Raw genomic sequence first — 8,531 nt, forward strand, 5'->3', positions numbered from 1 at the left:
ACCATGAAAGTCCCATCAGGGACAATGCTCTTACAGCGGCCATCATACACACTCACTGAAACCTAGGACCCAGCTGCTGTGGGTGTTCTCGGTACACAGTAGTGGGGGGCCATGCGTTAACAGTACCCCCTGGTCGTCATGGTCCCTGCCTCTGCGCCTGGTCAAGGTCCAGAGCTGGGCATTCTGGCCACTTTTTCCCAGCATGCACTTCATGTTCCTTAACTCCCTGCCAGGCTACGGGTCAAATGGGGATCTGATTTGGTAGCGGAGGAGGGGACAGACGGGGCAGGACACCAAATAGGAAACAAGAAGCAGGTTTGTTTGGCTGCAGCCAGGTTCAGAGGGAAGAGCTTCACTGTAATCAGTTGACCCCCCTGAACCCCGAGTTCAGGCAGTTTCGGGACCTTATACCCAGTGTGTAAGGGGAGGGCTCGGAAGCTCACAGTCTGCAGAAGTTCACACAAAGCAGCTTTTCCCTTCACGGTCCTGGGCAAGTTAACCCTTCAAGGACCACACCTGAGAGGGGAGCTGCTTCTCCCCTGTCTCCCTCCCTGCCCGCTGTTACCACGGAGCCCAGTTGGCGACTCTTCTTTTCTCTTTGAAAAGTGAACATCTCTGTGAGGTTCCGGCCCAAGGCCAGGGGCCTGGGTAAAAGAATCTGTTTTTCTTACCACACTCTGCATTTGCAGTCACACTTCCCTTGAAATCCTTTACAAATTGTCATATATATATACATATATATGTATATATATATATATATTTATTTATGACAGTTCATAAATGTGGGTGAAAAGACTAGTAAAGGGGTGTTCGGCACCTGGAGTGCTGATCTCTTTCAGGTCCGTGACCAAATTTAATTATTGTAAGATAGAGCAACAGGACACAGGAAGCTCAACTACACTGAACTCTTCTGTGGAGATCCTTTTGCTGATAGTCCCAAGATCAATTAGGGTGCAGATTTCTGGAGGAGCTTAATTAAGATTTTCTGTGGAGGAGGGGGTGCCACTATAGGAGAGTGACCCAGGGCTTTGTTCCTGTGGCATCTGAGTTCTCACTAGCTGTGTATATCACATCACCTCAGTATCCCACTGGTCAGGACTACTGGGTAAGGAGACACCGAAGACCCCAGGGCGACAGAGGCATCTTGTCTCCTTTGTGTGCAACAACCTCATCTCCCCTTGGTGACAGCAGTCGCTCCAGCCAACACACCAACCCTTTCTCCACCTCTTGGCTCCATGGCACAAGGACTTTCAAGTGGCTCTAGTTTCTTAATGGGTCACATTGCTATGTCTCATGAATTTTAATATTGTCATTCAATTGTAAATTCAATTGTGATCATCTTCTCTGAATATCAATTTTTAGGGAGTGTGCTTTTAAATCTCTAAAAGCATGCGGTGTTTTTAAAATGTCTTTTGCTAAATATAACAAATAGAAAGTGCATAAAAAGAAAAATATCTGGAAATGAACAAGCTAACTTTCCAAAATCAGAAGCAAAAATAAGGGATAATCAAATTAGCTCAGAGAAAGAAGAAATGGATAATAAAGATGACCACAGAACTTGACATCAGCAACCACAAAAAAACACAGCACAAAAGGTCAACGAGGCCCCAAAGAGATTCTCTGGGAAGTGGCTGGTGAGGATAAAAACAAGAAAATAAATGGCATTGGGAATAAAAAAAAAAACGTAATTATAGATATAGCCGAGACTTAAAAATGCTAACAGAACTTCATCAAAAACTTTATACCTTCAGTTTTTAAGTTCAGATTAAACAAATACTTAGAATAATATAATTTCTTTTAAAAAAAATCAAGAGGGCCAGCATCCTGAATTTTCCTTTAACTCTTAAATAAACTGAAGTAGAACTGTTTCCTTACGAGGCCCACACAGTTCCACTGAACATTCAGATAACATATTATGCCAATATTACAAAAAAATCTCCCAGAAATTAAAAAGATAAAACACTTCCCAACTTATCTATGCAGGTAGAATAATCCTGATGCCTGCCTTAGTTCATTGTTACAAAACTATAGCAGAATATTGCAGACTGGGTACTTTACACAGGACAGAATTTACTTCTCACGGTTCTGGAGTTGGGAAGTCGATGGTCAAGGAGGACAGCAGGTTAGGACCCACCCTTCTGTTTCCAAGATGGCAACTTGGACAGTGGGTCCTCAGGAGGGAGGCACACTTTGTCCTCACATGCAGAAGAGCAAAAGGAGAGTGAATCCTTTACAACAGTATTACTCCGTTCACAAGGGCTCTCCCTACATTGTTGGGATGTTCGAAAGCCCTGAACACTTCCTGAAGGTCTTACCCCCCAACACAGTTATGTTGAGGATTCTGTTTTCAACACATGAATATTGAGGAATGTACTCAGAACATTGCAATGTCCACCCGGACAAAAATAATGAAAGTAGTAAAAAGTATAAGCCAACTGCAGATATGAAATAGAAATCTCAGCCAACCAAATCTAGCCAGGTACAACTCCCGCCAATACACTAACACAAGTTCTTCTGCTAGATTTCACCTGGGCAAATAGGGAAGGCTTAACAATTCAACATGTGTCACTAGGATTCATCACCTCGTAGGAGAATAAAGTAGTAAAATGCCATCATACCAAAGATGTGGTAAAAAGAATTTGATACGATTTCAGAGTCATTCATAATTTAAATCACACACTCTACACATACGGACACACTTCTTGGTGTAAATAAAAGGGACGTCCTTAACTTAATAAAGGCCACGTGGTCAGGAAAACTGACAGCAAACATCATTCTCAATGGGAAAACATTAGAATGTCAACAATTTCATCACAGGGCAGGAGGGGCAGGGGTGCCCATTATCTCTCATCTGTTCAACCCTGGAGGCCCTGGCCAGCCCAGCAGGGCATGGAAAAGAAATTAAAGTATGAGGATCAGAAGGCAAAAGCCTACCTGCCATTATTCACATTTGAAATAATTTTCTATATTGAAAACCCGAGAGAATGTGTAGGCAAATTGTTAGATGTGATAATGGTTTCACCAAGGAGCTGATTCTATTCATCCCCAAAGTTGATTGCCTTTCTATATGATAGCTATAAGCAATTAGGAAGAATTTCGTATAAGACATGTCATTTACAGCATCAATGATATCTGTAGGGTCCTCGGAAATAAATTTAACTAAATGCGTGTAAGACTTATCCGTATAAAATTTAAAAGCAATGAGAAAATTAAAGAAAATGGAAAGACGGCACGTGGTCACAGCTAGGATACCACATTGATGTCGGTTCTCCCAGCTGACCCACTGATCTCAGATATCCAGACACCAGATGCAATCTGAGAAGCAAGCCACTAATTTCTCTCTGTGTTGTTGTTGCTGGGTTTTTGTTTAGAATTTCATACACCTCTGCTAAAAGGACAAAGAACTTGCAATAGCCAGGGTCCTCTGGAAGAGGGGTACAGGGATGGGTGATGCCCAGGTGCAAGACTTATTTATAAAGCAATTAGAGTGGAACAGCGTGGTCTTGGCACAGGGACCTGCAGCTCACCCGTGGAAAAGCATCGAGAGCACAGCAATCCCATGCGCACGTGGTGCTTGAGTATCAGTGAGGAAGTTTTGCAGACCCGCTGGGGAGAGGAGAAACAAAGTCTCAGAACAATGTATGGGCAGGTGCTCGATTCATGGAGTGTGCATAAATGAGATTGGCACCCTAGAACCACTCCAAAATCCCCTTTTGGGTGCATTATATTGTAAGAGGGAAAAGCACAGGTTTGTGAAGATTTATAGAGTACTATCTATATATATTAGGATAGGGATGGATTTCCTAAATAGAACAAATTGTTTTTTTAAAAAAAAAACCTATTAATAGGGCTGGGGATGTGGCTCAAGCAGTAACGCCTCGCCTGGCATGCGTGCGGCCTGGGTTCGATCCTCAGCACCACATACAAACAAAGATGTTGTGTCCACCAAGAACTAAAAAATAAATATTAAAATTCTCTCTCTCTCTCTCTCTTAAAAAAACCTATTAATACATAAGACTATATTAAAATTAAGGCATTTTCTTCACAAGCAAAAGCTCAGCAAAATACTGGAAGGCATATGACTTAAAAATACTGCAAGGCATATGACGGACAAAAGATTAGCCTCCAGATGTAAAAAATTCCCACATATCAACAAGAAAAACACAATTAGATTAAAACCAGGTAAAACCAGGAGTGGCATTCCACTTAAAAGCAGAAAACATATGGCCAATAAATGCATGAAGAGATGGTCTGCAGTCACAAGAGAAATGCAGATTAGTTCCATTTTTGGAAGACCTTCTGTGATGATTTTGTGGTCAATTATTCACTTATGACTCAGCCATGAACTCTCAGACCTGAGTAGGAGGCATAAACAAGACAGTTCTTGCCATCTCTCTTTGACATAGCCCCCCATAAAGGTAAACAAACCCAACGTCTGTCTGGAGAACACCTGTACTGTAATTTTATGATGGCACAAAACATAATTGAATAAAAAAAATCAAACTTTGGAAGATAATGATTCTGGTTAGGTTTGGTTTGGTTTTGGGTTCTGGGGTTGAACTCAGGAGCACTTAGCCACTGAGCTACATCCCCAGCTCATTTTCAGATTTTATTTAGAGTCAGGGTCTCACCAAGTTGCTCAGGGCCTTGCTAAGTTGCTGAGGCTGACCTTGAACTCACCATCCTGCCTCAGCCTCCCAAGCTGCTGGGATTACAGGCGTGGGCCACCACCACCAGCATGATTCTGTTTTTATGACCAGAAATAGCCAATGCAAATTTCAGGACTATGGTTATTTCTGGGATGGAGGAATGGAGTAGGACCGCAAGGGGAGGAAGACATGGCCTATGCCAGTGGTCAATAGTGGGTTCTCATACTTGGGTTCCGGTGGTGAGTGAACAGCTATTGAGCATATCACACATTATGGCTTATACCTGTGTCACGTATATTCTTTTGCAGGTCTCAAATATGACGTTAAAAATGTACAGATGAAAGGTTTCAAAATTGGTTTCCATCAAAGAGTCACATTCTCTAATTTTCAGAACTTTGCTTCGTTTGTGTGGACTAAATACGTTGATCTGCTAGGACAGAAAGCGTCCTCTCCCCCACATGTAATAATGTTCTCTGGGAGAGGGGTGGTATCTCAACACGTTACAGAGCACGCTGACCCGATCAGGGGAACAGATGCTCCCATCTCCTGTGGCTTCTGTCTGGAGGCTTCGAGCTCCTCTGCTTAGCTCTTCCTAAAATCCATACAAGTTACTATGAGCTCCGGGGACCCCCGGGCTGTAACCCCCAGGGCTCACACCTGCTCTCTCGCTGTGTTTGGTACCCATTTTCCAAGCTCCTCCAAACCCCTCTCTCCTGCGCCTTCCCCGTCTCTGGTCACCACTATCCCACACTTGGGTGGACTTCAGTTTCCTGCGTGAGAACCCGCAGTGTGACCATCTGTGTCCAGCTTATTTCTCTGAGCGTGATGTCCTCCAGTCCCACCCATGGAAATTTGCAGCCGGTGACTCAGGCCAGCCCTCTCTCTCCCGGCTCCAGAGGCACGTGGCAGGAGTGAGGGACGCATCTCACTGCCCAGAAGTGTTGGCACCATGCAGTCACCTAGAAGGAGTGACTTCAGTTCTTTGCGGAGGCCAAGGCTGCAGGAGGTGACCTGTGAAGGTGACCTCGTGTGAGCTTCTGCTCCGCTGGCCGACCTGATGGAAGTGAGGGACTTTCCTGAAAGACAGGGCGGGATGAGCCTGTAGCGTGGGAGCCTCTCCCTGGGGGAGAGAGGAGGCTCAGCTGCCCGGGCTCTCTTCCCAGACGGAAAACCTGGGGAGTTTCCACTTGTGAAATTCAGGCCGTGATCGCATCTCCCTGCAAAAGTGCCGCACAGCCATGGTTCCCAGCTGTGTCCTCGGGGTCAATGAGGGATGGGCAAAAGGAAGGAAGGGTGGTGTGGCTGGATGCGGAGGGGGTCCAGGAAGGGGACAGTGTGTGCTAAAACAGAAAGGCAGACAGCTACGCACCCGGAGCCCGCTAGGAAGAGGAGAGAAGCAGGGAGGCTTGGGGTCTGTCTCCCCCACTTCCTAGCTGCGTGACTTGGGCAAGAGACTCGGTTTCCCCATCTGAGAAATGGGCTCCTCCCTTTGTGGAAGGGTTTTATGAGAATAGGGAAATACCTTTTGTCCACTGCATGGCGCGCAACACCCGCTAGGTAGATGCAGACCTAATTAAAGAAGGCCCCCTAAAGATGCTGCCTGGGGTTTTGAAAAGAGACACTGAGCAATATGATATGGTGACCCTGGCACAGCAGCACCGGGCACAGTGCATGCTGGTGGGCCCTGGGGAATGTCAGGCACCTCCATCACACCTCCCCTGCTCCCACTGTCCCCCTGCCCAACTGGCCCTGCAGCAATTCCTCTGAGAAGCATGAAGCTGTCCAGGAACTGAGTGGTGACCAGGTTGTGATTGCTAAGTGGCCTTTCACCAGCTGCATGCTGTTTAAGGGACTCCTCGGCAGGTTTCCCGCAGGACAATCTGGGCTTGTCCACCCAGTGGACGTGGAGATAGCAGGACACTTAGCCCCACATACATTTGGTGGGTCTGCCCGGGACTTGTGTCCCCTCCTGCTTGGAAAGGGGAGCCCTCGAGGAGCAACGTGAGCTCTTGCCCATCCCGACACCTTACCACCTTGCAGCCTGGGCAATCAGAACCCTGTGACCTCCATTCCTGAGTCAGGGTCCCTGAGGTCAGTGTCAGTGTGCGTGTGTGCGTGTGTGTGTGTGTGTGCCTGTGTGTGCATGTGTGTGTGAGCACGCGCACACGCCTGTGTGTTGGGAGAGGGCCTGGGTGGGGAATACCAAAGCAGCAGGACCCCCACGGGATGAGCGAGGTCAAAGTCATGCAGAAACAGCCAAACATTTCTGAAACCTGAAGCACGGGGAGACCCAGTGTCCCCGCAGCGCTATCCCTGTCTACCTGTTGAGCACTTTTCCCACACTTTTGGCCGTTTTGGTCCTTCCTGACCCACTGTAGAGCACTCACATTGTTTTATTTAGCTGCGTCCCCCGTGGCCACGGAGGTCCCGACCCTGTGCCTAGTGCATGTTCTTGCAGACATCTGTCCCCAGCCCGTCCTTCTCTTTCTGTCTCCAGCTGTTGGTGGGTCTTTGCACTGTGTGGTCATGTGGCATTGCTTTCAGTGGTGACCTGTTTTCTCCACTCTGGGAGGCTGTCGCTCGGTGGTGTCTGGGTCTCAGAGCAGAGAAGCCACGGGAATTCCCTGGCTCTTTTGGCAAAGGAACCTGCCCTTGGTTTATTTCCTTATTTTCCTCCTGGATACATCACCTGTTGGTGCCAGCTGCCACTCAATTGTCTCAGCTGCAAAGCTGTCCTTCGGGCTCTGTTGGTGCCCCGCGGGTCCTGGGGCTCCCCGGCGGGGGCCGCTCCAGGGGTGCGCTGCTCTCCAGGCACAGATGGGCTCTGCGGCTTGTTCAGCAGCAGCAGGACTGGCTTCATGGAGACCCCTGCTTCCCCACCCAAGATGCCCGCAAGGGCTGGACAGTGTCCCCTCCCACCGTTTGCTGGGTTCTGCTCCCCGTTTCTGAGTCTCTGTCACCCAGCTTCCCCCTCTGTGCCCCACCCCCAGCTGCCTCCAGCAGCTGCTGCCTCTGCGGCTCCCTCTTTTTCTTCTTTTGAAACTTATTTAACTTGATATTTACTTAACAATTCTCTACGTCAAACTCTCCTGCTCCGGTCACTGATGTGACTTCTGCCTCTGCCCAGAGGGGACTGGTGGGACAGTGTGCCTTCCTTCTGTCCGTTGCTGGGTCCTCCTCCGGGCCCTAGTTTGTGTTCCAGGTCTAAGCCCAGAAAGCAGTGGTTCTCTCGCTCTGTCCCCACCTTCCTGGGGACAGAGGTCTGCCAGCCACACTGCTCTTATTTCCAGGAAATGATAGCAACAGCCTGTGTTTGCGTCTGTTGAGGCCACGCGGTTCCTTATTTCTGTCTTCTCAGTTAGATCTCAAAACAGTTCCACGGAGCAGATGTCAGCATCATTGCCATGGAGTAACCCAGGACGGGTGACATGTGCCCGAGAGCGGGTCGTGGTGGTAGGTGGCCAGGCCAGGCCGCTGACGCCACGGTAGGTGCGTCCCCATTGGCTGGTGCCAGCTTTGCCTCCCAGTCCTGCAGCAAACGGGATGAGGCCGAGGTCCTGGACGGGGTGTCGTGGAATGACCGGCTGAAAGGAAGGAGACAGTGACCCAGGCGCTAAGTTCCTGAGGGTCAGTGGGGGTCAGCATCACCCAGGGACGGGGTACCTGGTGCCATGAGCTTCCAAGAGGCAGGAGTGTGTGGAAGGTGGAGTGGGCAGAAAGAGCCTCCGATAGAGGGCTGCGAGGGCTGTCCTCAGGGGACGTGTGATGTGTCACTCGCTGGGTGGCTTACACAGCAGGGATGTGTCCTCTCCACCCTGGGGGCCGGAGGTCTGAGATCAGGAGGCAGAGGGCTGCTCCCCTCTAAGGGAGGAAGGATCTGCC

Source organism: Marmota monax, unplaced genomic scaffold (genome assembly GCF_021218885.2).
Source record: "Marmota monax isolate L192 unplaced genomic scaffold, Marmota_monax_Labrador192_F-V1.1 WCK01_AAM20220418_F8-fsc00051, whole genome shotgun sequence".
Taxonomy (NCBI): domain Eukaryota; kingdom Metazoa; phylum Chordata; class Mammalia; order Rodentia; family Sciuridae; genus Marmota; species Marmota monax.